Source organism: Canis lupus, chromosome 1 (genome assembly GCF_011100685.1).
Source record: "Canis lupus familiaris isolate Mischka breed German Shepherd chromosome 1, alternate assembly UU_Cfam_GSD_1.0, whole genome shotgun sequence".
Classification (NCBI taxonomy): Eukaryota; Metazoa; Chordata; class Mammalia; order Carnivora; family Canidae; genus Canis; species Canis lupus.
In genome coordinates, this window is record NC_049222.1 from 100,980,725 (window position 1) to 101,005,435 (window position 24,711).

General features: G+C 41.3%; 1 protein-coding gene across 1 annotated transcript in view; it reads left to right on the top strand.

Moving 5' to 3' along the window:
- The first annotated feature begins 2,678 nt into the window (after window positions 1-2,678).
- Window positions 2,679-24,711, top strand: part of LOC102151838 (zinc finger protein OZF-like) — a 28,169-nt gene continuing 6,136 nt past the window's right edge. The window contains exons 1-2 of the mRNA XM_038527520.1: window positions 2,679-3,124; window positions 20,316-20,397. The gene's annotated coding sequence lies outside the window, so the exon portion shown is untranslated. The remainder of the gene's footprint in view (window positions 3,125-20,315; window positions 20,398-24,711) is intronic.

Here is a 24,711-nt window from a genome sequence, read left to right on the forward strand (position 1 = left end):
CTTAATTTTTACTGAGAAAAACTATAAAGGATTTGAACTCAGACACAAAGTGATACATGTGCAGACACAATTCTGAAAAGATAATGCTGTACTCTAAATATTTTTCTCCAGGAGGTACAACTATTAGACTTTTCACATTGTATTTTTTAATAGACTTTAATTATTTTAGAGAGAGCGGGGTGAGGGACAGAGGGAGAGCGAGAAAGCATCTTGAGATTCCGTTCTGAGCACAGAACCTGACAGGTGGCTTGATCTTACAATCATGACATGAGCTGAAACCAAGAGTTGGATACTTAACCAACTGAGCCACCCAGGTGCGCCTTTACATTCTATTTTGTAATTGTATATAATGTTCTTTATTAGGGAAAATAACCTGTACTGATCCGTTCTTTTTTTTTATATCAGTTCAAAAATCCTGCAGATTTTAGAGGATTTTCCTGTTATTTTCAGGAACACTGTGACCTGGTCCACAGAAACCACAACAGTACAGTGGAATGTTATATCAGAATCACCTGGAAAATTGTTAAAACATGGAAGCTAGGTCTTGATCCACAGAATCTCTGTTTCACTAGGTTAGTTTCTGAAATGAGAATGAATAGTTCAAACAAGTCACCAGGTGACATGAATGGTAAAGGTCTAGGAATCAAACTTGAAAACCAGGATCCTGTGAAAAATTAGGCTACCTAGTTCCAGGTCTTGGAGTCCACCACAGTGAAATATTGCAGATTCCCAGAGGCAGAGCCAAGGTTTCTCACATACATATGTCTCTGCAGTGAGCAAGTCAGGCTAATGGCCAACTTGGCTGGAGTCCTCAAATGCTTAGGAGCCCTGTGAGGGTTCCACCTACCAAACCTATCCAGTTCCCTGCATATTTTGCCTAGAACTTATTCTAAAAATACCCATATAGTTATTCCTCATATCCTTCAAGTTTTTGTTCAATGACCCTATTATCAGAGGTCCACCTTACTGTGCTTTGTAATATAAATACCATATTATTAAGTGCATTCACCTATGTTCTTCCCTTGTGCCTACCACATTCCAAGATGCTATATGACTTAGGCTTTTTTTTTTTTTTTTTTTCCATGATTTCTGTGACCTCCTTGTATATAACATAACACCCAGGAGGGTAGAAGTCTTTTGTCTCTTTGTTTGAATGTCTCTTATGCATCTACAATAAGTTCTTGAAGCCGAATACTCTGATTATTTGTTAGAAAAGTGGATAAACAAGATATGTTAGCTTCCCTTTGTATTTTTATGATTCTACCTATTCCCTTTTTTCTTTTCTTTTTTTTTTTTTTTTTAAAGATTCTGTTTATTCATGAGACACATGGAGGTAGAGACACAGGCAGAAGGAGAAGCAGGCTCTGTGCAGGGAGCCCAACATGGGACTCCATCCTGGGTCTCCAGGATCATGTCCTGGGCTGAAGACGGTGCTAAACTGCTGAGCCACTCAGGCTGCCCAATTCTACCTATTCCTAATATCCCTGTTCACTCTCCCTGAATGCTGGTATTGCTTAATTTCAAGAATGAATAAGAATCAAATTTGGAGAGAGAGTCTGCAGCATGATTTAGTCACGTGCTCAGGTTAATTGCATCTTTTCTCAGACATCACTTATAAAATTTCTCTACGATCTTCACATTTTTACCATTCACTGGTATTTCCACTAAGACATTTCTGACACAATCTCTGAATCATTATGTGGCCATTGTTATTATTTTTTAATATTTCATTTATTTATTCAGGAGAGAAAGAGAGAGAGAGAGAGGCAGAGACACAGGCAGAGGAAGAAGCAGGCCCCATGCAGGGAGCTCTACGTGGGACTCCATCCCGGGTCTCCAGGGCCACGCCCTGGGCCGAAGGCGCCAAACCATCCAGGGATCCCCTTATGTGGCTATTATTAATAGCTTTGTATAATTTGCATTTTACAACTGTGTTTCTCAGATAATACCAGTTCCTCATGTAGAATACTCCCTGTAATCAAAGGGGAAATGATAACCACTTTCCAGTAACGTGATGAGATCATAGATTTAAGTTACTTCCTACATTTTGGAAATCAGAGAGCCCTTTTCATACATGCTAACACCTGTGAACACTGAAGCCACTGTCTGGTATCAAAATAGCACATCTTTCACAGTTCTGTTTTTGAGATTAATGTCAGAGAGATAAATGTGTTGCTAAGTTGGACACAATTTACAGTCAAGGGAAATGTTTTCTGTGGTAATTACAGAGATCACCTTTGTATTCCTGCTTCAGAGTACCCCAACATCCCCCTCAGTATTTCCTGTCATGACCTGATCTATTTTTTCTCTCGTCCCTGATCAAACATAGAACAACTGATAAAACTGGCTCTAACACTTCATGGTGTATGGATTTAAACTGCAACGTGACATGTTAGCTTCTGCTACCCGTGGACACATTTTGAGCCCTCATGACTACGGATGATAAATGTTATTTGGATCTGTAGCCTTTGGGAGTATCTGAAATAATGTTTTTGCCTCTGGGAGCAAGCTGAACTTCACGGAGTCCAAAAGAACATGTCCCCAAACGCTTGGGTGAACAGCTACAGGCAACACACAACACTCCCCCAAAACTTGAGCAATACTTCTTTAAGAAGGGGCAAAGACAAAAAAAAAAAAAGGGGGGGGGGCAAAGACCTTTCTAATCTCTCGGACTCGCCGTCTCCTAGTGCAGCTCGCTGGCCGACTGCAGGTCCGTTGTGGAGAGCCCTTATCAACGGGATCCGAATCCGCAGGAACTACCTTACCCTGTGTGCTCCGCGTCTAATGGCCACCTCGCTGAGCCAGTGAAGGTCTAGAACAGAGGCCTTCCGTGTGTGACACCCAGCGCAAGGCGGGACTTCCGGCGTCCTCCTCCGGGCGGTCATTTTGGCTTCTCCCCTGTGTTCATCTGGGCAGAAGTTCCGGAGCGCTGGGTCTGCACTGAGGTGGCTTGCGGGAGAAGGACTCAGAGGAGTCGTTGACCACACAGAGGCAGGTCTGAGGCTCGGCGACGCCGCCCGGGGTGCCCTGCACCAGGGCCGGTCTGAGAAACCCCTGCCCGCTCCCGGCCCCGCTCCGCCCACAGGGCCGGATGGCGGCAGCCACGCTGAGGGACTCGGCTCAGGTAAATGCTGCGTTCTGCGGCCCCTCATCGCCTCCCAGACCCTGAAGCTCCGGGGGGAGTAGCGCCTGCTGGCGTCCTCGAACCCAGGTCTTACTGTCTGGGACGATGAGGCACTAGTAGGTGGGGTCCCGTTTCTGACAATAGCTCTGAATAAAGCTGACACCTCAGCTCCTCTGTTTAATTTTACTGATGTGGTGTGATTAGGTGTGGGGGGTGTTAGAGGCAGAGGAACCCCCTTGTACAAAGGCCTGGAGGTGCCACTGAGCCAGGAGTATTCGGGAAAGCTGTGGACCCTGGTGCCTTTGAGGAACCGTGTTCGAGGCGGAGTCACACCTGGAATAACAAGCCGAGGGTTCTGCTGGCATTCTCAGGACTCTGGAAGCTCTAGAGAATTTTAAACAAAAGAGCACTACGAATTCCGTTAGGGTGTTAAAAGCTTTCTAAAGGTTGTGGATTGGAAAAATGGACTGAAGAATGGTGCTGGCGACATTGAGGGCATTAAGAGGTTGAATATTTCCTCGAGGACACAGAACTAGTAAGATAAACAGCAGGCATAGATTTACCTGGCCTACCTACCAGGTATGAGTACACAGGAGCGCGAGCCCATTGAAACCGGACATTGTATTTATCTATAGACTGCCCGTTAAAACATGGTTACAGACGCACTTATGGAACCTACACAGGTACGTGTGTATTCATGTATCCACTGGGAGAGTATCCCAGTCCCTCACTGACTCCTACTCCCACTCATATATTTTCTGTATTGTAGTGTTTGGGGACTCTTAAGTGCCATTATTCCAGACCTTGGGTGTAGGGACCCTGGAGAAACCCAAGGCTCCGCCCTGGGTCCATATCAGGGATTATACGGAGGTATTTTCATTCTTTGCACCTGATGTAAGCAGGTGTAGAAAGGTTGTCGATACCAAGATGTAAAAATGCTTGGAGGTAGAGGTAATCTTTGAGCATTAAGGAAACCATAGATTCTCTTTCCTTCAGGTGGGGAAAAAAAGAGCAGTAAGATGGGATTCAGAACTGGAATGGCTGCTGGTGAAGTTGGTTATCTGTTCTGGAGGTGATGAGAATTTTGGATTAGAGGAGGGAGGTGATTTTAACCAGGTCTTAACAGGCTTCATCTGGCTGCATTGTAGAGAACAGATCCTAAGTATGAGGGAAGAGGAAGGAAAACTAGGGTGGAGTCCACTGTAGTGGCCCAGTTGAAGGTTCATGGGACAGAGTGGTGGCTTAGGAGAAGTGGCTGGATTCTGGATCTATTTTTAAGAGTCAACTAGATTTCCTAATGTGCAAGGGAAGTCACACTTGGTCTGCTTGTATTGCTGTAACAAAATACCACAAACTAGGTGATTTATACACCACAGATATTTATTTCTCACAGTTCTGGAGGCTAGAAGTCTAGGATCAGGATGCCTTCATGGTCAGATTCTGTCTAGTGAAGGCCTCCTTCCTAATTTCTGCCTAAAGGTCCCAGCTCCTAATATCATCAAGTTGTATGTGTGTGTGTGTGTGGGGGGGGGGGGGGGTAGAGTGTCAAAATACGAATGGGGGGGGGCGACATAAACCGTTTTTCTAGAACAGTGAGAAAGTGAAGCACAGGATTCAGCCCTTAGGGTTTTGATTAAAGCAACACGAAGAATGAAAATTTCAACTGATATGGGGAAATTGATCATAGAGTAATTTTCACTAGGGATATCAGGAACTTTCTTTTGGCTATATTAAGATTTGAGATGTTTCAGAGACCACTGAATGAAGGCATCAAGTAGGCAGCTGGACACTCCTATCTGGAATTCTGGGGAGGGCTTCAGGATGGAGACATCCAACATATTGTGGCTATTAGGTCAGTTGTATTTGGGAGGGGCATTCTGTAGGTAATGATGATAAAACTGTTTTCAGACTAGGAAAGGAAAGGTGATGGCTGAGAACTGGACCTCTTGCTTGGATATCTGGTTGAGGACATTGAGTTTCACTTACTCAAGGTAAGAGAAGTAAGTGGCATGGAGGGAAGACATGTCAAGGGCAGGGTAGACTCATAGCTGATGAAGGATACCAGTAGAAGAGTGGATACAGAGGTACAGGAGTTGGCACATTAATACTCTGTCCTTGGAGCTAGTGTTTATTCCATTCAAAGGACTTCATGAATTTTGTGGTGACTTTGATGGGATCTGGGAAATTTCATTCAGTCTGGAGGATAAGGTTAGGGAGAAATCTTTGAGAACCACTAGGACTCAGATGGGTCACTAGTGGGGCTGGGCTTTGGATGAGGGTTAAGTCAAAGAGGAAATTTCTGACTGTATAGGGCAAAGCAAGAGCAGCACAGAAATGGAATGAGGTCATGGGTATTTGAAATCTGAAGGTCATTCTGCGTTGTAGAGGTTGTAGCAACAAACAGTTAAGCAGGGAGGACTACTTAGCAGGCTTCAGAGCTGCCTCTGACAGTGAAGATATCAGAGGACCAATTGGATCTTGATTGGATTTATAAAAACCTCTTTGGTTACTATGCAGCAGGTATGGTATGGGGAGGCGAGGGAGATGCCTGTGCCTTCCTGTGGGGGTAGGAAGTGGCTGTGGCTTCTAAGAAGAAGCAAGGGAGAGCCTCTCCAGGAAACTAAAAAAATTTTTTTTTTGAAACTAAAATATTTAAAAGCAATCATATATGCAGTTAACACACACAAGCATTGGGAATGTGCATTCCCAGAAGAGATTTGAGTGACCCCAGAACCTCTAAGCTAGAGAGATTAGTGAAGGTCTTCCCCTGCACAGGGCCAGTTCTTAGTGACTGGAGGAGTTGGCTATTTTTTCAGATGCCCAAATCTCAACAAAAGATCGCAAAGCATACAGAGAAATGAGGAAACATGGCCTAATCAAAAGGACAAAACACATGTCTGGAAACTGGACCTGTAAAAATGTAGGCCTCTGAGTTATTTGACAGAAATTTAAAACAACTGCTAAAGATGCTCATGGACTTGAGAGAACACAGACAACAATATCAGAAAACAATTCATAGATAATATGAGAATATCAACAGAGATAGAAGCAGTAAAAGAAAACCAACCAGAAATGATAGAGCTGAGCAATTTTTCTAAACTGAAAAATTTACTAGAGAGGATCAGTAGCAGAGTTGATCAGGTAGAATAAAGAATCTGTAAAAAGATAGGTCATTTGACATTGTCAAGTCAGAGCAGCAAAAAGAATGAAGGAAAGAGCTTAAGGGACTTAGGGATACCAGCAGGCTGACCAATGTATGCATTATGGCAGACCCAGAAGAACAGAGGGACTTTATTTGGAAAACATATTCAACAGGGACACCTGGATGGCTCAGTGGTCCCGCGTCTGTCTTTGGCTCAGGTCGTGATCCTGGGGTCCTGGATTGGGCTCCCTGCGGGGAGCCTGCTTCTCCTTCTGCCTATGTCTCTGCCTCTCTGTGTGTCTCTCATGAAGAAATAAATAAAATCTTAAAAAAAAAATTCAACAGAGGACAAGCATCTAAAATATAGAAAGAACATTTATAACTCAATTTTTTTTTAAAAGATTTTATTTATTTCTTCACGAGAGACACACAGAGAGAGAGGCAGAGACACAGGCAGAGGGAGAAGCAGGCTCCTTGCAAGGAGCCCGATGCGGGACTTGATCCTGGATCCCGAGATCAGGACCTGAGCCAAAAGCAGACACTTAATTACTGAGCCATCTAGGTGTCCCTATTATCAATAGTTTTTTTTTTTCCCTATAATCAATAGTTATAAACAATTTTTAAAAAACAGTCAAAAGTATGAATAGATATTTCAAAAAGTTACGGCAAAAATTTACATAAAGAGAAGCTGGAGTCATTAGGAAAATGAAAAATTAAACCCACAATGACTTAACCACTGTGTACTTTTAGAATCAGTATTTAAAAACTCTGACCATACCAAATGTTGTCAAGCATGTAGAGCAGATGGAACTCTGATCCACTGACAGTAGGAATGGAAATTGTACAAGCACTTTGGAAAGCATTTGGCAGTGTCTCTATCATTAAACATAAGCTTTCATACAACCCAGCCATCCCATTCCTAGGTATTTATCCAAGGGAAATAAAAGCATATGTTTATGCAAAGATCTATGAACAGAAGATCTATGAAAGCAGCTGTATTTTTAGTGGTAAAAGGGGAAAAAAACCAAAGTCCACCAAAAACAGTTGAATGAATAAACAAATTGTAGTTATCTCTATATAATGGAATACCACTCAGGAATAAACAGGAATTGTCTTAGGTGTAACAAAATATTATAAAAAAAAATACTATAGACTGGATACTTGAAGAACAGTAATTTTTTGTTTACAATTCTGGAAGCTGAAAAGGACGTCCAGATCAAGGCGCTTCCTGCTTTGGTTCCTGGTGAGGACTCTTGGTTTGCAGATGGCTTTCTTGTGTCTTAACATGACTGAAACACAGAAAGTGCAAGTTCTCTGATGTTCCCACCTTCCTCTTTTTTATTGAAGTATAGTTGACATTAATATCAGTTTTAGGTGTACAACATAATGATTTAACTATTATATGCATTACAAAAGGGTCACCTGGGTGGCTCAGTCAGTGTCTGCCTTTGGCCCAGGCCATGATTTTGAGGTCCTAGAATCAAGCTCTGAGTTGGGCTCCCTGCTTAGCAGGGAGTCTGCTTCTCCCTCTCCCTCCAAATGCTCATTGTAAGTATACTTTTTTATCTGTCACTAAACAGAGTTATTACAATATTATTGACGATTGTCTATGCTGTACTTCTAATCCTTGTGATTTTTTTAGTGCTAGAATTTTCATCCTCTTAATCTCCTTCCCCTATTTTGCCCATATCCCTCACTCCTCTTCTTTGGCAACCACCAGTTCTCTGTATTTATAAAACTGCTTTTGTTGTTGTTATTTGGTTGTTTTGTTTTTTAGATTGCACATATAACGGAAATCATATGGTATTTGTCTTTCTCTGACTTATTTCACTTAGCATAATACCCCATAGATTCATCAGTGCTGTGAATGGCAAGATGTTTTGTCCTTTTTTTTTTTTTTTCAAATAATCTCTATGCCCAGTGTGGGCCTTGAACTCATGACCTGGAGATTGAGGTGCATGCTCTAGCAACAGAGCCAGCCAGGTGCCCCATGATTTCATTTTTTTTAAATGGCTAAGTAATACTCCCTTCCATGCACACACACCACATCTTTGTTCATTAATCTATCAGTGGATACTTAGTTGTGTCCATATTTTATCTGTTGCAAATAATGCTGTGGTAAACAGGGATGAATTAGTGTTCTCATTTTCTTCAGGCAGATTCTCAGAATTGGAATTACTGGATCATGTATATTTCTAGTTTTCTAGAGTGGCTGATCCATTCCCCCCCTCCTCGCTCTCCCCCTGCACACACACAAAATGCAGAAGAGTTCTCTTTAATATACTTCATCGTCAACACTTGTTATTTCTCATCTTTTTGATACTAGCCATTTTGACTGGTGTGAGGTGATGAGACTCATTGTGGATTTGATTTGCATTTCCCTGATGATCAGTGATGTGGAGCATCTTTTATATCTGTTGGCCATTTGTATGTCCTCTTTGGGAAAATGTCCATTCACATCTTCTGCCAATTTGTAATTGGGTTGTTTGGGGGAGTTTTTTGGTGTTGAGGTGTGTGAGTTCTTTATATATTGGATATCTTACTGGCAAATATCTTTTCTAATTCAGTAGATTGCCTTTTCATTTTTTTTAAAGGATTTTATTTATTCATTCATGAGAGACAGAGAGAGAGAGAGGCAGAGACATAGGCAGAGGGAGAAGCAGGCTCCATGCAGGGAGCCCGAGGCAGGACTTGATCCCGAGACCCCAGGTTCATGCCCTGAGCCAAAGGCAGGCATTTAACCACTGAGCCACCCAGGCATCCCATGCATTTTCATTTTGTTGATGGTTTGCTTTGCTGTGCACAAGTTTTTTTAGTTTTATGTAATTCCAGTTATTCATTTTTCTTTTGTTTCCCTTTTTTGAGGAAACATATCTAGAAAAATCTAGAAAAATGTTGCTAAGGCTGATGTCAGAAATTACTGCATATGTCTTCTTTTAGTTTTGTGGTTTTAAGACTTACATCTAGGTCTTTAATCCATTTTGGATTTACTTTTGTGTATGGTGTAAGAATATGGTCCCGTTTCATTCTTTGTATGTAGCTGTCCAGTTTTCCCAACATGATTTATTGAAGAGACTTTTGTCTTTCCCCATTGTATATTCTTGCCTTCTTTGTTGTAAACTAATTGAGCATATAAACATGGGCTTATTTCTGGGCTCTATTCTGTTCCATTGAGCTGTGTCTATTTTTGTGCCAGTACCATACTATTTTGATTACTATAGCTTTGTAGTATAGTTTGAAATCTGGTATTATGATACTTCAGTGTTGTTCTTTCTCAAGCTTGCTTGGCTATTTGTAGTCTTTTCTGGTTCTTTTTTTTTTTTTTCTTTTTTAAAGATTTTATTTATTTGTTCATGAGAGACACAGAGAGAGGGAGGCAGAGATCTAGGCAGAGGGAGAAGCAGGCTCCATGCAGGGAGTCCGATGTGGGACTCGATCCTGGGACTCCAGGATCATGCCCTGGGCTGAAGGCAGACGCTCAACTGCTGAGCCACTCAGGTGTCCCATCCCGTCTTTTGTGGCTCTGTACAAATTTTAGGATTCTTTGTTCTGTGGAAAATACTGTTGATATTTTGAAGGGGCTTGCATTGAATCTGCAGATTACTTGGGGTAGTGTAGACATTTTGACAATATTAATTCTTTCACTCCATGAACATGGTATATGGTATATCTTTCTATTTATTTGTATTGTCTTCAGAGTCTTTCATCAGTGTCTTATAGTTTTCAGAATACAAGTCTTTCACCTCCTTGCCTAAATTTATTACTAGGTACTTTATTCTTTTTGGTGTAGTCATAAAAGGAATTGTTTTTCCTAATTTCTCTTTATTTTTTTAAACGTATTTTCTTTTTCTGCTGGGTTGTTGTTAGTGTATAAAAACAACAGATTTTTTTTCTTAAGATTTATTTACCTTTTTTAAAAAATATTTATTCATGAGAGATGCAGAGAGAGAGAGAGAGAGAGAGAGGCAGAGGGAGAAGCAGGCTCCCTGCAGGGAGCCTGACGTGGGACTTGATCCCGGGTCTCCAGGATGCCCTGAGCGGGAGGTAGGCGCTAAACTGCTGAGCCACCCAGGCGTCCCAATATTTACCTATTAAAAAAAATTATTTATTCATAAGAGACACACAGAGAGAGAGAGAGGCAGAGACACAGGCAGAGGGAGAAGCAGGCTCCCTGAAAGGAGCCTGATGTGGGACTCGATCCTTAATCATGTCCTGGACAAAAGACAGACGCTCAACTGCTGAGCCACCCAGGTGTCCCTATTCACGTATTTTAGAGAGCACAAGAGCATGAGTTGGAGGAGCAGAAGGAGAAGGAGTGAATCTTAAACAGACTTTGCACTGAGCACGGAGCCCAATGAAGGGCTCAATTTCATCACCCTGAGATTACAACCTGAGCCAAAACCAAGAATTAGATGCTCAACTGATTGTGCCACCAAGGTGCTCTTCCCCCTCCATTAAAAAAAATATTTGTTCTTCTGTTTTATAGAGAGAGCAAGTATGAGCAGGAGAAGCAGAGGGGAGAGGAAACTCAACAGATTTCTGTATATTAGTTTTGTATCCTGTAACTTTACTGAATTAATTAGTTGGCATCTTTAGGTTTCTCTCTCTATATATAGTATCATGTTATCTACAAATAGTGACAGTTTTGCTTTTTTATTCCAACTTGGATGCCTTTTAATTCTTTTTCTTGTCTGAATTCTGTGGCTAGTACTTGCAGTACTATTTTGAATAAAGGTGGTGAGAGTGGGCATCCTTGTCTTGTTCTTGATCTTAGAGGAAAAGCTTTCAGTTTTTCATCATTGAGTATGATGTTAGCTGTGATTTTTTTCATCTATGGCCTTTATTATGTTGAAGTATTTTCCCTTGTAACTCACTTTGTTGAGTTTTTATTATGAACGGATGTTAAATTTTGTCAAATGCTATTTCAGCATCTCTTGAGATGATCATGATTTTTATCCTTCATTTAGTTAATATGTTGTATTACGGGGACACCTGGGTGGCTCAGCAGTTGAGCATCTGCCTTTGGCTCAGGGCATGATCCTGGAATCCCGGGATTGAGTCCCACATCAGGCTCCTTGCAGAGAGCCTGCTTCTCCCTCTGCCTGTGTCTCTGCCTCTCTCTCTGTGTCTCTCACGATTAATAAATAAAATCTTTAAAAAAACCATGTTGTACTGATTGATTTGCAGATAGTGAACCATCCTTACATCCCTGAAATAAATCCCACTTGATCATGGTGAATGTATATTGGATTCAGTTTGGTAATTTGTTGAAGATTTTTGCATTTGTGTTCATCAGGGATATTGGTCTGTAGTTTTCTTTTCTTTTCTTTTCTTTTCTTTTCTTTTCTTTTCTTTACTATCTTTTCTTTCTTTCTTTCTTTCTTTCTTTCTTTCTTTTCTTTACTATCTTTTCTTTTCTTTCTTTCTTTCTTTTTTTTTTTGCAATGTCTTCATCTAGTTTTGAGGAATGAATTTGGAAGCACTTCTTTTCTATTTTTTGTAGTGGTTTGAGAAGGATAGGTGCTAATGCTTCTTTAAATGTTTGGTAGAATTCACCTGTGAAGCCATCTGGTCCTGGACTTTTGTTTGTTGGGAGTTGTGGGTTGTTTTTTTTGGGGGGGGGGGAGGAGTGGGAGGAGGGAGGGCGAGAGAATCTTAGCACCCTCCATGCCCAGCCTAGAGTCCCAACGTGGGGGCTCAATTTCATGTCCCTAAAATCTTGATCTGAACCAAAATCAAGAGTCAGGTGCTTAACCAACAGAGCAACCCAGGCACTTTTATTGGGAGCTTTTTTTTTTTTTTTTTTTTAAGATTTTATTTATTTATTCATTAGAGACAGAGAGAGGCAGAGACACAGGCAGAGGGAGAAGCAGGCTCTGTGCAGAGAGCCTGATGTGGGACTCGATCCCGGGACTCCAGGATCACGCCATGAGAGACACACAGAGAGAGGCAGAGACGTGAGGCAGAAGCAGGCTCCTTAGGGAGCCTGATAGGGGACTTGATCCTGATCCTGGGATCACTCTCTGAGTGGAAGGCAGATGCTCTACTGCTGAGCCACCCAGGTGTCCCTCCTGGACTTTTTTTTTTTTATTGCTTTTTAGTCTATTTCACCTATTTTCACTCTGATCTTTATAATTTTTTTCATTCTACTAACTTTGGACCTTGTTTATTCTGTTTCTAGTTACCTTAGATATAAGGTTCGATAGTTTGAGATTTTTCTTGTTTCTTGAGGTAGGTTTGTATTGCTGTAAACTTCCTTCTGAGAACTGTTTTTGCTTCATATGAAAGATTTTGAACTGTTATATTTCTGTTTTCATTTGTCTCCAGCTGTTTTTCAATTTTCTCTTTGACTAATTCATTGGTTAGTCTCCATGTGTTTGTTTTTTCCCTTTTTTCCCCCCTTGTAATTGATTCCTAGTTTCATACTTTTGTGGCTGGAAAAGATACTTGATATGATTTCAGTCATCTTTAAATTTATTGAGACTTGTTTTGTAGCCTAACATATGATCTGTCTTGGAGAATGTTTCATGTGCATTTGCAAAGGTTGTGTATTATTCTGTTTCGATATAGAATGTTCTGTATATGTCTGTTAAATTTGTGTGATCTATCATTGATCAAAGTGACTATTATTGATTTTCTGTGTAGATGATTTATCAGTTGATATAAGTGAGGTATTGAAGTCCCTTTCTATTATTATTATTATATTTAAAGATTTTATTTATTCATGAGAGAGACAAAGAGAGAGGCAGAGACACAGGCAGAGGGAGAAGCAGGCTCCCTACAGGGAGCCCGATGTGGGACTCAATCCCAGGACTCTAGGATCATGCCCTGAGCCAAAGGCAGATAGATGCTCAACTGCTGAGCCACTCAGGTGTCCCAGTCCCCTTCTGTTATTGTATCCTGTTAGTTTCTCCCTCTATGTCTGCTGAATGTTTGCTTTATGTTTTTAGTTGCTCCTGTGTTGGTTGCATAGATTTTTACAATTGTTATATCTTCTTGTTGGATTAATTTCATTATAATTATGCAATGGTTTTGTCTTTATTAAAATCTTTTTTAATTAAAGTTTTTTTTTTTTTAAGATTTTATTTATTCATGAGAGACACAGAGAGAGAGTCAGAGACATAGGTAGAGAGAGAAGCAGGCTCCCTTTAGGGAGACTGATGTGGGACTCAATCTCCGAACTCCAGGATCACTCCCTGAGCCTAAGGCAGACACTCAACTGCTGAGGCACCCAGACGTCCCTATTACAATCCATGTTTTAAACTCTACTTTGTTTATTATAAGTATTGCTACCCCAACTTGTTTTTCACTTCTATTTGCATAGAATATGTTTTCCCATTCCTTCACTTTCAGTTTGTTATGTCTTTATGTCTGAAGTGAGTCTGTTGTAGGCAGCATATAGATGGGTCTTTATTTTTATTTTTTAAAAATCCATTCAGTCACCCTATGTCTTTTTATTTTATTTTTTTTTAAGATTTTATTTATTTATTCGTGAGAGACACAGAAAGAGAGAGGCAGAGACACAGGCAGAGGGAGAAGCAGGCTCCATGCAGGAAGCCCGACCCAGGACTTGATCCCAGGTCCTCAGGACCACACCCCGGGCCGAAGGTGGTGCTAAACCGCTGGGCCACCGGGGCTGCCCTCACCCTGTGTCTTTTTTTTCTTTTTTCTTTTTTTTAAATTTTTATTTATTTATGATAGTCACACAGAGAGAGAAAGAGAGAGAGAGAGGCAGAGACACAGGCAGAGGGAGAAGCAGGCTCCATGCACCAGGAGCCCGACGTGGAATTTGATCCCGGGTCTCCAGGATCGCGCCCTGGGCCAAAGGCAGGCGCCAAACCGCTGCGCCACCCAGGGATCCCCTCCCTGTGTCTTTTGATTGGAGCAATTAGTCCATTTACATTTAAAGTAATTACTGGTAAGTATGTACTTAATGCATTTTGTTGATTTTTTTTTTTGTCCCCCCCTTATTTTTTTTGGTAATTTTTCTGTGCTCCTTTCTTTTGTGCTTTTGTGATTTGATGACTTTTTAGTACTGTAGGTTTCTGCTTTGTGGTTACCATGAGAATCCTATAATATCCCAAGCATGTAGTTGTCTATATTAAGTTGATGGTCACTTAAATTCAAACGAATTCTAAAAGCACTACATTTATTACTCCTCCGCCCCAGTTTATGTATATGATGTCATATTTTACATCTTTTTTGCGTGTATTACTTATTTTTGAGGTAATATTGATTTTACTGATTTTGCTACTTCGTATTCATACTAGCTTTACAAGTCACTGATTCTACCTTTATTATATATTTATTTTTACCAAAGGAACTTTTTTCCTTTCATGGTTTTCTTCTAGTTATGTTTTTGTCTTTTCTGCTGAAAGAAATCCTTTTAATTTTACTGTAAAGCCAGTTTAGTGGTGATGGACTTTAACTTTTGTTTGTCTGGGAAATCTTTAATTCTTCAAAAAAAATTTTTAAAGGATTTTATTTATTTGAGAGAAGAAAGAGTATGAGCAGGGGGTGGCAGAGGGAGAAGCCAACTCCCGCTGAGCAGGGAGCCTAATGTGAGGCTTGATCCCAGGCCCTGGGATCATCATCTGAGACGAAGGCAGTTGCTTAACTGACTGAGCAATCCGGCACCCCATCTCCTTCAATTCTGAATTATAATCCTGCTGGGCAAAGTATTTCTTGGTTGTAGAGTTTTTTTCCTTTCAGTACTTTGAATATATCATGATACTACCTTCTGACCATAAATGTTTCTGCTGAAAATTCTGCTGATATGTAACTCTTAGCTTTTCTTGATTTTTTTTTTTTAAGATTTTATTTGAGCAGCGTGGGTGGCTCAGCGGTTTAGTGCCGCCTTCAGCTCAGGTTGTGGTCCTGGGATCGAGTCCCGCGTCAGGCTCCAGGGAGCCTGCTTTACCCTCTGCCTGTGTCTCTGCCTCTCTCTCTCTGTCTCTCATGAATAAATAAATAAAATCATAAAAAAAGATTTTATTTATTAACTTGAAGGTGAGGGGGAGAGATCATGAGTGGGGGTGGTGGTGGGGGAAGCAGAGGGAGAAGCAGATTCCCCATTGAGCAGGGAGCCTGATGTGAGACTCAATTCCAGGATCATGACTCATGCTGAAGGCAGGTGCTCAGCCGACTAAGCCATGCAAGTACCCTCCTTTCTTGCTTTAAGATCATCTCTTTATTTAGTGTTTTTTCTATTTTATTTTTTAAAAGATTTTATTTACTTGAGAGAGAGTGGGAGGATGAGGGAGAGAGAATCTGAAGCAGACTCCATGCTGAGCAGAGAGCCTGACTCAGGGCTTAATCCCATGACTGCAAGATGATGACCTGAGCTGAAACCAAGAGTCAGAGGTTTAACTGACTGAGTCTCTCAGGCACCCCAGGTTTTTCTCTATCTTAATTATTATGTGTCTTATGTGGATCTACTTGGGCTCATCTTGTTTGGGGCTCTCTGTGCTTCCTGGTATTGGATGTTAGTTTTCCTCTTCCCAGGTTAAGGAAGTTTTCAGTACCCATTCTTTCTTCTGAGAGTCCTGTAATGAGAATGTTGCCCCAGAGTTCCCTTAATTTATTCCAGTTTAAATAATTACTTTTTTTGTTGTACAACTTGGGTGCTTTTCACTGCCATATCTTCTACGTCACTGATCTGTTCTGCTGCAGCCTCTAGTCTGTTGATTCCTCTAGTGTAGTTTTCATTTCATTTATTGTATTCTTCATCTCTGGTTCTTTTTTATATCTTGCATCTTGTTTTTGAAGTTCTCACTGAACTCATCTACTTTTCTGTCAAGATCAGTGAGCATCTTTAGGACTGTTACTTTGAACTCTTCATCAGATAGATTGTTTCATTTAGTTCTTTTTTCTGTCCTGTTTTATTTGAAACATATTCCTCTTTCCACATTTTGTCTGACTCCTTGTTTGTTTGTATGTATTAGGTCAGCCACAGGTCCTGGTCTTGAAGGTAGTGACCCCTTATGTGGAAGGCATCCTGTGGGTCCCAGGAGTGCAGTCCCTCCAGTCACCAAAACAATTCACTCCAGGGTGTGTCTCCTGTGTATGCTTTATGAGCTCTTTTATAACTGGTCTGGGACTGCTGTGGGTATGCTGGTGGGTGGGGCTGGCTCTCAGCCCATCTCTCTGCAATGACCAGCCGTGATTACTGCAAACACACTAGTGGACAGGGCTAGTCCCTGCTGTGGCTGGCTGAGAGACCATCCTGTAGCTGCTGCTGGTATGCTGGTGGGTTGGACCAGTCTCTCCTCCCAAGGGTAGAAGTTGCTTTGGAGAGATGCCTGACCCAGCTGGAGCTGCCTATGGGCTGTCGCAGGACAGGAATTGCTTTGGAAGGGTACCTGCTGGGGATGGGTAGCTTAGGTGGGGTGGGTTTGCAAAGGAATGCTAGGGTGGAGGTGCTAGCAAGATAGAGGGAGAGGGTCAGAACTGGCTGTCACAAGCATCCAGCCAGTTAGGCTGAAGGAGAACCAGAAGAATAGCCCCTACTAGCACTTCTTTTCTTTGAGAAGGCTTCTACACATCTCTGCTCCTCTGGCACATGCTCCAAAATTAGTTAATCTTCATCTATGACTCAGGTACTTTTCAAACTGCTGCCTTTTGTGTTGGGTTTCAGACTGTGTGTTATAGTATGTTGGACCTTTAAGAATGGAATCTCAGTTTCCTATAGCCTTCTGGCTTTCCCATTACCATAGTTAAGCCCTGTTGATTTTCAGTAGGAAGTATACTTCTCTCTCTCTCTGCTCCCACCTCTTGTGCATACACTCTCTGAGGGAGAGAGAGAGAACACAACTGGGGAGTTGCAGAGGGAGAAGGAGAAGCAGGTTCCCTCCCCCACCAAGCAGGGAGCCCAACATGGGGCTCATTCCCAGGACTCCAGGATCATGACCTGAGCTGAAGGCAGACGCTTAACCAACTGAGCCACCTAGGCAGCCTAACATTGACTGTTTCCCTATTCTGTATCTTTCATCCTTGTGACTTATTCATTCCATAATTGGAATAATGTGCTTCCCACTCCCCTTCACCCCTTTTGTCTATTCCTCCACAACCCTTATTTTCTTTAAGTTAAAATGATATTTGGAGACAATAGATGTATAAAGGTATACTGATAAAGAAGCGGACAGCTCTAAGTAGATATATACATTAGAAAACAAACTGGGTTTTGTTTAGTGAGAAGAGAGAGAAAAGAGAGTGTGAGCAGAAGGAGGGAGGAAGTGAGGGCGAAAGAGAGAATGAATCTTATACAGGCTCAGCACAGAGCCCAGTCTCATGACCCCCCCGACCATGACCCAAGCTAACATCAAGAGTTGGACACTCAACCAACTGAGCCACCCAGATGCCCTGAAGATAAGTTGTTTTTTTACAACATTGTTAGGTAAATGTTTTCTATTTGGTGGTTAATATGAGTTATATTGTTGAATTAATTAATTAATTGATTTTTAAGTATTTTATTTAATAAATAAAGAGAAAAAGAGGTAGAGACACAGGCAGAGGGAGAAGCAGGCCCCCATAGGCAGAGGGAGAAGCAGGTAGAGACACAGGCATAGGTAGAGACACAGGCAGAGGGAGAAGCAGGAAACCCGACATGGGACTTGATCCCAGTTCTCCAGGATCACACCCTGGGCCAAAGACGGTGCTAAACCGCTGAGCCACCTGGGCTGCCCATATTTTTTAATTTAAAATTAACTTTTCTTGGGGTGCCTGAGTGGCTCAGCCGGTTAAGCATCTGCCTTTGGCTCAGGTGATGATCTTTGGGTCCTGGGCTATAGAGCCCCACATTGGGCTCCTTGCTCAGTGGGGAGTCTGCTCCTCCCTCTCCCTTTGTCCCTCTCCCCTATTTGTGTGCACACACACATTCTCTCTCAAATTAATGAATAAAACATCTTTAAGAAAAAAAATCTTTTTGTAAAAGATTTTTATTCATGAGAGACAGGAGAGAGAGGCAGAGACAGGCAGAGGGAGAAGCAGGCTTCTCACAGGGAGCCCAATGCGGGACGCGATCCCCAATTCTTGGATCATGACCTGGGCTGAAGGCAGGTGCCCAACCACTGAGCCACCCAAGTGTCCCTAGCTTTTTAATTTTATTTTTATTTTTTAAAGATTTTATTTATTTATTCATAGAGAGAGGCAGAGGGAGAAGCAGGGAACCTGACGCAGGACTTGATCCTGGGGCTCCAGGATCACATTCCCGGCTGCAGGCAGCACCAAACCGCTGCGCCACTGGGGCTGCCCTAGCTTTTTTATTTTTAAGTAAATATAGATATATATTTATAGATCTCAGGAAATTACATAGTCTAAAAGCCCCATGTTCCCTTCACCCAGCCTCCCCAAATGATGACATATTAGATAGCTATAGATTTTACTTAGTTTTCACCATTTTTTAACTTGCATGTAGTGTTACAAAATTTTTCCCATACACAGAGATTCACTTTACCACCAATGCAATCAAGATACCAAACTGGGGATCCCTGGGTGGCGCAGCGGTTTGGCGCCTGCCTTTGGCCCAGGGCGTGATCCTGGAGACCCGGGATCGAATCCCACATCAGGCTCCCGGTGCATGGAGCCTGCTTCTCCCTCTGCCTATGTCTCTGCCTCTCTCTCCTTCTCTCTCTCTGACTATCATAAAAAAAAAAAAAAAAAAAAAAAAGATACCAAACTGGTCTGGGACCGTAAAAACTTCCTCATGCTATTTGTATTCACACTAATTCACATTCTATCTCCTCCCTATCCTCTGAAAAGCACTGATCCAGTCTCCATCTCTATAGTTCTATGAATTTATTTTCTACTAAACCTAACATGCTTGAGGTCCATCCAGGTTATTGCATGTGTCAGTTATTCACTCCTTACTGTTGAGTAGTCTTCCATTGTACAGATGTTAGAGAATTTATTCAGTTACTCATCCTTGAAGTTTCTTCCTAGTGTTGTGCTATATATAATGAGTAAAGATTTTGTGAATATAAGCTTCATTTATTTTTTTTTTAGGAATTGTATTTTAAAATACTTCATCATAAATATGCAAAAGGAATCTTTCATCCTGTTTACTCTACTTTTCCCCCCTCCTCTCTTAGATACCATTCTTTTAAGTTTTTAAAAATCTGGTATATAACCATACATTTTCCATACAATTTATCTTCCAGTGTTGAGGAAAAAGAGCTAATTACAGATGATATTCTGATACCTTTTTTAATGTGAGATGATGACCTGAAATTTAAGCAGTAGGGAAAGTTTATTGATCATATCCACAACTGCCTAATGCTCATGAGGATTTATTCAATTCCTGGTTGATAGATACTAATTTGATTCTTTGATACTAATCTTTATTAAAAGCAATCCAGTGAAGTAGCTTTGTAATTATGAAAGACTTGCTTTTATGATTATTATTAGTTGAAACAATTTGTTATGTTCACATAACAAAGAAATTTTCTGGTATAATGATAATGACCCACTATTCATTCTTTGTCACTAAATTCTTATTCAACTAAAATTAGCTTTTAATCATGTTCTCTAAATTGATAAGGTAGTTTCAACTAACTTAAGTTTGAATATTATCTTTCTCACTTAGACTAGAGTTCAGATCTTTGGAAATTCCTCACCCTTCTTTTTAGACATTCCTATGAGAGTGCCAGTTGTGTTAAGAAGCAGAAATACTGGGATGCCTGGGTGGCCCAGTGGTTTAGTGCCTGCCTTCAGCCCAGGACGTGATCCTGGAGTCCCGGGATCGAGTCCCACATAGGGCTCCCTGCATGGAGCCTGCTTCTCCCTCTGCCTATGTCTCTGCCTCTCTCTCTCTCTCTCTCTGTCTCTGTGTGTGTGTGTGTGTCTTTCATGAATAAATACAAATAAAATCTTAAAAAAAAAAAAGCAGAAACATAAGTATCGGGGGAAATGTAATACATTTTCCCTGGGATATTACAGACAGATTGAGAAGCTTAGGGAGGCATAGAAAATTTACAGCATCTGTAATATCGATGTAATATGTTTGAGCCTCATGGTGTGGGCTTGACTCCACATCGTCTTTGTTCTTTACAGATACAAGCAGTGGATTCAGTACCCTCTCAGCAGTAAACTCTCTTTTTGTGAAGCCAGAGCCATATACACCATCCTGATCCTGGTGAGAATGTTTGACTCCTTTTACTCATTCACTTTTATCCTTTTGGATAACCCTGATTATGAATCCAATCTGTCGGCTCACAACCACCTGTCTTCCCTTCTGTCTTCATGTTTCTCAACATTTCCTTCCTTTGTACTCATTAGCAGTGACAAACCCATTCCTTGGTTCTGTTTTGGAGGCATAGAAAACATCTTTTTCCAAATAGAGTCTCTGGGCTCTTAAATTCCCTCCAGAACACTCAATTGTATATTTAGTAACACTTTAAAAAATATTTATAGTCTCATAAACTATGGCAGTTAATCTGCTGGGAATTTTGCATTCAGTGTTGAATAATAGTTGTAGGATACAAAAGAAACCATTGTGTAAGCACTTACTCAAAGACAGAATTTCATGAAAATGTAATGTATGGCTTTTTCAGGTTTTGGGAGTTCTGACAGTAAATATCCCGTGCCGATCTGAATTTTAAGCTAGTACCCAAAATATGTATCTTATAAACATTGGGTGAAGGGTCAATGCATATGGACCATGGTGAATAAAAATGTCTAAATTGTCTAAGTATCATTTTTAATCTAATGCTATGAATGATAGAGAAAAGATTACATTTCTTGAGTAGGGACCTCTTTCCCTTTATACTCTTAGCAGAAGAGAGTAAAAATGTGAGAAAGCTAGAGGTTAGTTTGTGTAGTTTGATCTCAGTTCAACTTTCTGAAGGAGGGAAGATTGTCGATATTCCTCTTTTCTAAAAAGTTTCTGCTTGTATCATGTAATGTATGCTCCAGGAAAGCTTTTTTCTGCCTATGTTGATTCTTATGCCAAAGCAGCATATTTTAGTCCCATCACCAGAAACACTACAAGCACAGATTTGGTTCTAGACCACTGGAATAAAGCAAGTCAAATGAAGGTTTTGGTTTCCTAGTGCATACATAAAAATTATGTTTTTTAAAATTTTTATTTTTTAAAAAGATTTATTTATTCACGAGAGACACAGAGAGAGAGAGAGGTAGAGATAGGCAGAGAGAGAAGCAGGCTCTATGCAGGGAGCCCAATGTGGCACTCGATCCCAGGACTCCAGGATCACACCGTGGTCTGAAGGCAGGTGCCCAACTGCTTGAGCCACCCAGGTGTCCCTAAAAATTATGTTTAGTGTAGTCTTTTATGTCTAACTCCCCTTCCCCGCTTCCATATACAGACCTTAATTAAGAAATACTTTCTTTTTTTTCTTTTAAGATTTTATTTATTTATTCATGAGAGAAAGAGAGAGGCAGACTCAGTCAGGCAGAGGGAGAAGCAGGCTCCACCCAGGGAGCCCGATGTGGGACTCGATCCGGGACTCAAGGATCACGCCCTGCCCCAAAGGCAGGCGCCAAACCGCTGAGCCACCCTGGGATCCTATTGTTACTTTTTTTACAGAAGTCTTAAATGAGGGTTAGAATCAACTTCTTCCAAACTCCCATTCATACTTTGACTCTGCCACCCATAAATGGCTGCTAGAATGGAATTTTCAGTTTAGTTTACTTCTCTGGTAAACTTAATTCTCTAGCCTTACACATTGTATTTCATAAACAATAAGACTTGAAAGTCAAAATTGCTCCTTGATCCAGGGGCTACAGAATGGATGTTGTGTTAGCATCGGCATCAGAGCTCTTGAGTGACGAGGTAGGTACACTGAGCAGTAGGTCTCAGCAGTGGACTTAAAATATTCAGTAAACCATATTATAAACAGATGCGCTGTCATCCAGGCTTTGTTTTTCCATTGATAGCTCAGGCAGGATAGATTTAGCATAATTTTTTTTAAAAAAGATTTTATTTGTTTATTTATGAGAGAGAGAGAGAGAGAGAAGCAGGCTCCACACAGGGAACCTGATGTGGGACCTGATCCCGGGACTCCAGGATCATGCCCTGGGCCGAAGACAGGCGCTAACCTGCTGAGCCACCCAGGGATCCCCAGATTTAGCATAATTCATAAGAGCCCTAGGATTTTCAAAATGATAAATGAGCACTGGTCCCTAATGAGAGTCTTCCTGTCCTTTGAAGCAAGGCTTGATGTCTCTAGCTGCGAAAGTACTAGATGGTCGTCACTTTGACAGCACATTACTGAAAGTGCTAGATGGCATCTTCCAATAGAAGGCTGTTTAGTCTGCATTGAAACTGTATTGTTTAGCATAGCCACCTTCATGAATGATCTTAGCTAGATCTTCTGGATCACTTGCTGCAGCTTCTGCATCAGCACTAGCTGCTTCACCTTGTACTTTGATGATAGGGAGATGGTTTCTTTCCTTCAACCTCATGAAGCACCCTCTGCTTTCAACTTGTCTTCTGCCAACTCACCCCTCTCAGCATTCCTAGAATTGAAGAGAGTTAGGGCCTTGCTCTGGATTAGGTTTTGGCCTAAGGGAATGTTGTGGCCACTTTGATCTTCTATCCAGACTACTAAAACTTTATATCAGTAGTAAGGCTGTTTGCTTTCTTAACATTTGTGTGTTCACTGAAGTAGCACTTTTAATTCTCTTCAAAGACTTTTTGAGGGTTTTTGTGTGTGTGTGTTCACAGCTTGGCTACTTGGCTAGCTGTTGGGCTCAAGAGGCCTAGCTAGCTTTTGGCCTATCTTGGCTTTCAACATCCCTTCCTCACCAAGCTTAATCATTTCTATCTTTTTTTTTTTCAACACAGTTTGACAAATTTATTTTTTTTAAAGGTTTGTTTGTTTATTTATTTATTTATTTATGAGAGAGAGAGAGAGAGAGAGATACACACAGGCAGAGACACAGGCAGAGGGAGAAGCAGGCTCCATGCACGGAGCCTGATGTGGGACTCAATCCCTGGTTTCTGGGTTCACATCCCGGGCTGAAGGCGGTGCTAAACCGCTAAGCCACTGGGGCTGCTCTCATTTCTATCTTTTGATTTAAACTGAAAAATTGGGGATCCCTGAGTGGTCAGCGGTTTAGCGCCTGCCTTTGGCCCAGGGCGCGATCCTGGAGTCCCGGGATCGAGTCCCACATCGGGCTCCCGGCATGGAGCCTGCCTCTCCCTCCTCCTGTGTCTCTGCCTCTCTCTCTCTCTATGTCTATCATAAATAAATAAATCTTAAAAAAAAAAAAAAGATTAAAAAAAATAAACTGAAAAATGTATTATTCTTCCTTCCACTTGAATACATAGAGGTCGTTCTTAATTTATTTTTTATTATTTTTTTTTAAAGATTCCATTTATTCATGAGAGACACACACACACACACAGAGACAGAGAGGCAGAGACACTGGCAGAGGGAGAAGCAGGCTCCATGCAGGGAGCCTGATGCGAGACTGGATCCCAGGACTCCTGGATCACGTCCTGGGCTCAAGGCGGGTGCCAAACTGCTGAGCCACCCGGGATCCCCGATAGAGGTCGTTTTAATATTAATTTTCATAATTTCAATGCTGTCGTGTCTTAGGGACTAAGGAAGCCTGAAGATGGTGCAGTCAGAACAGACACCACAGCATTTATCAATTCTAGATGGCCCTTGAAAGAGGGCTTCATTACCTGGAAATATCAAACCTGTTAATTGTTCCACAAGAGAGAGATGAGCTTTAGAGTATTTTCTAATTTAAGAGCCAAAAAAATTCTTGATGCACTTACTGTTTCTTACTCCCAATAATTTACTTGTTTGGGTAATGTTCTTTGTGCTTGTATGTATGCACACACAGACTTGTGGGAGAGCTTGTCTTTCCCAGGTGCCTCAATTTTACATAGAATCTTTGATGCCATATCATTTATATACCTGCAGATTAGCAAATCACTGTGACACAGTAAGTGTAGGTGTGCTCTTTGGCACCTCAACTCAGGAGTATGTCCCTCACAATATCTTTAATGGATATCTTCATCTGTTTAACCCCCCTAGGAGATAAGATATATGGTTTTATTTGCTCCTTTAATTCAGATGCACTCTGTAACTCCGAGCCATCTCTCCAGAAGTGAGAACTCATTTATTCTCAGTCCTTGCATGTGTATCGCTTTTACAGTGGGTTCTACGTAAAGCCATATAAGCTAGTGAGCCCAACTGATATGAGTGAATCTGGTTTGGAGCTTTACGTTTTATTTTATCTTGTTTATTTACTTTTTAAAAAGATTTTATTTATTCATAAGAGAGAGAGGCAGAGACACAGGCAGAGGGAGAAGCAGGCTACATGCAGGGAGCCTGACATGGGACTCGATCCTGGGTCTCCAGGATCATGCCCTGGGCCAAAGGCAGTGCTAAACCGCTGAACCACTTGGCCTGCCCCGAAGCTTTACATTTTATAACCTACTCTCTTAATAGCCCTACCATTTGCAAAGTTTAGA